Here is a 5,000-nt window from a genome sequence, read left to right as displayed (position 1 = left end):
GCTCAGAGTTTCTAACAGTTTTGACAGTTTTCTGAGCTCCCAAATGGATTTTACTGTCCCATACGCTGGAAGAATACCAGCCCAGGAAATAACATCATCGCCCAAGTCCATGTGTGATAGCCCCTTGCTGCTACTATGGGCCAAATCGTGGTGATAGATCCAGGATGCATCAACGTTACCTACGGGATTAACAGGTTTATTAACAGCACGTACATTTCGTATTTTACCTTGGGAAGAGAAAATGTATGTCTTATAGCTGGTGCTAAATAACCCAAAAAACAACTGCCTGACCAATTCCTTGGTAACCATTTGTATGCTTTTCTACCACAGATAAAATAACAATTATTTACTTTAAGTGTAATATTGACTGGAACAGAGTGATTTCCTTTGTCTTGCAGCCCTTTAAACAAAAGGTCATACACAGATAACATTTTTTCAAAGAAACTTGTGCCATTAATAAGCCCTGTACTATTAACAAGCACTCTTATAGGCTTGAAACTCGTTGCACAGTGCCCATCTATTGTACAGTTATGAATTATGGTTACATTACACTGACTCCATCCAACCTTACAGTTCCATTCTGGCGACCCATGAGGGGTAATGCTATTTTGTCCTTTAAGGCTACATTTGAAGTTTCAAATAGTAAATTAGTCCATGTATCATTTGCCCCAAAGGGACTGTACCTAACATTAGACCACTATGTACAGTAGGGATAGCCATGCATATCCAACAATTTGAAACATTAAAAGATAGAGCATATGCATACTTAATAGCTTGATATGTATTAAAAGGCGGATGCCACGCCATATTCTCGTCTCTCTTTACTTGGCTAGTCTTGTTTGAAAATAAAAACGGCCAAAACAGAAAAGTAACAATCACACTTATTAACAACAAAATTATTTTGGAATGCTTTTGTAGGAAAGGCTGCTCCCTTCCGGTATTTCTCTGCATTGCTACAATAGTCAGATATTCATACAAAATAAGATTACTACTAATCAGTGTTCCTCAGGGGAACTCAAGTTTTTGTCCAGTTCAAACTGTTTTACCAGTTTACAGTGTGTCAGATGGATCCACGATGTTCTTTTTTTTTATTCGGACTGCTGTAGGTGTTGCTATCAAAACCTGGTATGGACCTTCCCACTTAGGCGAGGCCCTGTTTTTCCTCTTGACAATTTTAATCCAAACCCAGTTCCCGGGTTTCACTTCCAGGATTCTGTTGTTCTTCTGATCTGAAAAGCAATCATTCGTTAGAGAAGTGTTAGTTCTGGTCAGCAACAATTTCCTCATGTAATCTGCTATCTCTTCACCCCCCCTCATGTTCCGCAGGCAAAAAATTTTGCCACTGCGGGACGTAATAAGGTCTCCCGTATAACAGTTCAAATGGTGTGACCCCTTTTGAGGTGGGAGTGGTACGCATAGACAGGAGTGCCAGAGGTAAGCAGTTTATCTCAGACTGATGTGTCTCGGCCATGAGTTTACGTAACTTGCCTTTGAGAATGCCATTATGGCGTTCAACCAACCCTGCTGACTGTGGGTGGTAGGCACAATGGTGTTTTAACTCGATCTGAAAAACGGCGGCCAGCTTTTGAATAACTTGGTTTACGAAATGTGTGCCATTATCAGAATAGATGCGTGTAGGTAGCCCAAAATGAGGGATAATGTTATTTGTAAGGGCCTTGGCTACCGACAGTGCATCTGGGTGTGCTACGGAAAAGCTTCAACCCATTTTGTAAAAGCGTCAATAATGACTAACACAAATCGCTTCTGTTGAACAGGAGTTAGTTCAATAAAATTCATGCAGATTGTGTGAAATGGATACGGAGGCAGCGGAAAAGCTGCTGGGGTGATCCGCACCCCACCACCATGGTATCGTGCACAAAGCAGGCACGATAAACAAAATCGTTTAGCGTATGCTATAAAGCCCTTGGTCCAGAAAATTTGCTGGATCATTTGAACCATAGCAGCAGGGCCCAGATGAGATGGGCCATGCGTCACTAATGAGGCATACCTAAAAAGGTTTGTTGGCAAGACATACTTATCATTTGGACCTATAAAAACTCCCTGCTTTAGAATAGCCCCATATTTAACCCATCGCTGTTTTTCCCGAACTGTACTAAGTTCCTGCAGTACCTGTAAAGTTTGTAGATCAAATTTATCTGTAGGGTAAAGTTCCTTCTGTGTGGTCTCGAGTGCAAAAGTAGAGGTTAAGGCTACACTTTTTGCAGCTTTGTTAGTCAGTGCATTTCCAAGTAGTACTGGATCCTTGGCATTCCTCTGTGCTGCGCACTTACAGATGGCCAGTCCCCGTGGCAGTTGGACAGCTTGTAAGAGGCTAAGGATTAAATCCTTGTGGGTTATTTCCTTTCCTGAGGCCGTAACCATTCCCCTATTTTTCCATTGCTGTGCAAAGACATGGACCGTGGAAAAAGCATACTGACTATCTGTGTAGATAGTAACTGCCTTATCCTTGGAAATGGTGCATGCTCTGGACAAAGCAATCAATTTGGCCGCTTGTGCGGACAGGTTCCTGGGGAGGGGTCTTGCCTCTAGTAACGTAGTCTCAGTTGTGACTGCATAACCCAGTTGTGTAATGCCTGCTTCATTTTTACATGCTGACCCATCTACAAACAGGGTCCAATCTGAATTTGCCAAAGGTTGGTCCTTAAGGACTGGTCTTGGTAAGACATTAGAGTGTATCAAATCTAAACACACGTGAGGGGCACCATCGTCAGCTGTAGGTAACAGCGTGGCTGGATTAAGAGTGGTGCATTGCTCAGTGGTCATGTGTGGTTGTGAAAGTAAGGTTGTCATGCAGGATAAGTGTCTGCTAGGAGAGAGAGAAAGGTAACTTTATCCTCTAGTAGTATTACCGCGACAGAGTGCGGTACTCATAAGGTAAGGTCATGAAACAAAACTAGGGTTGCAGACGCTTGCACAGCCTGTGTGGCTGCGACTACTGCCTGTACACAGTGTGGCAATGATTGTGCCACTGTGTCCAATTTACTAGAATAAAAAGCTAATGGTCTCAACTTATCCCCATAAGTTTGCAACAGAACCGATGTCATAAAACCCTGCTTACAATCTACTGTCTGAACAAAGGGTTTTGTATAGTCAGGGAAGCTAAGTGTTGCAGATCCTGCTATCAATTGTTTTACCCTAGTAAATGCCTGTATTGCCTTATCCGTCCATTCCAGCACGTCATGTGCTGCCATGGGAAATGCGAAAATAAGTTCCAAAAGTGGACTTACTTCCTCTGCATAATTGGGAATCCAACTACGACAGAAATTTGTTATTCATAAAAATGACATAATTTTTTTTTTTGTGCTGGGCATTGGTGCCTGTAAAATAGCTTCTTTTCTACAGTTATCTAGTTGTCTACCAGCAATTGAAATGGTATAGCCTAGATACCGTACTTCAGTTTTACAAAATTGTAATTTAGATTTATTTACCTTATGTCCCTCTTTCGCCAAAAAATGCAATAACCGAATAGTTTCGGACTCACAGACAGCCTCTGTGGGTGCAGCCAGTAAGATGTCGTCCACATACAATAGTAGATGGCAGCCATGCTCTGGTTGAAACTGTGCCAGGTTTGTCGACATTTCTTGTGAAAAGATTGTAGGGCTTTCACAATATCCCTGCGGCAGTCGTGTGTATGTGTACCGCTTGCTCATAAACGTAAAGATGAACCAAAACCTACTATCTTCCTGTAGGGGAATAGAAAAGAATGCGTTACTAATGTCAATAACAGAAAAATACTTATCCGTGGGAAGGATATCATTTAACAAAACAGATGGATCTGGGACCATAGGAGCCCTTGGCACTACAGCAGCATTTACAGCCTGCAGATCCTGTACCATTTTCCATGTCCCATCCGGTTTCCTTACTGGGAACAAGGGTGTGTTACACGGTGAATCTGTACATGGAATTAAAACCCCAGCTCTCAGTAGAGCCGGGATCACTGGAAAAATGCCTTCTTCTGCCTTTTTACTTAATGGATACTGACGCTTATGAGGTCTAAAATCTGATTTTGGAGTTATTTTAACCTGTCCTGCTGTTTTCATTAGCCCAATGTTGTGCTGTCCTATGGACCATAAGGATTTTGGTACTGACTGTAGTTTTAATTCTTTTTGTGGGGTCAGAAAGCATAGTCAGGATGGCATGCCTCCTGTCAGTGTTAACCGATCTTCTCGAAGATGTACCGTTGGTCTGACCTGGGTTACCCAATTTAACTTCTGTACCTGAACCCCGTTACCTGCCAGCTGTTCCGGTGTCATTTTTGACCAATCTGTAACCTTTTTCCCAACTATATACCATGCCGTCTGTTTTTCCCTAGTCACAGATACATGTGGGATTGAGGCATTTTGAAAAAGCTGTTGCATGTCTCTTGTGAGACTACAAGTAACTGTGGAGTTCCCTGCCCTGTCCCAACAAAGATTTTGTAATAGGATCCTGGTCACCTTGTGTTTAAAAAATTGTTCCTCATACTTGGGATCAGGTCCCACATTTTTCCTGTAATACATTGTACAGTGTAGTTGTTTGGCAGCCTCTGGTAACTGAATAGCCGTACTATATTTGCTCAAAGCTAGGTTAGTTAACTCATTGGCCACGCTTTGTGGTCCTGTTTTAATAAGATCATTACTATACCAGTAATGTAAATCCCCTTGCCCTCCCTGCAACATTTCATCCTGGATTTTCATACGCTTAGCCAAGATTCCTGATGCAGTTGGTATGTCATCTTCTTTATGGACAAAAAATGCACCTTTTTGCACTCGAGCCACCACTTTCCTTATTCGAAAATTGTTTCCTATGCCTCTTATTAGCTTCTTTTAACCATTTCTGTGCTTCAGGGAATCCCACCTTTACTGGATTTTTAACTTTGCCTCCTGCGTCCCTACACAGATTTCTCACCAAATTTTGACATTCTGATCTATTTAAGTTACCACTAAATCCATAATTTGTCTTTCATTTTTTATGTATTTTAAGTTTTTTTTTTTTCTTGG

Source organism: Protopterus annectens, chromosome 2.part1, assembly GCF_019279795.1.
Source record: "Protopterus annectens isolate FY-2018-M chromosome 2.part1, PAN1.0, whole genome shotgun sequence".
NCBI lineage: Eukaryota > Metazoa > Chordata > Ceratodontiformes > Protopteridae > Protopterus > Protopterus annectens.
The sequence above is the reverse complement of the archived record's forward strand: the minus strand, read 5'-3'. Positions refer to the sequence as shown.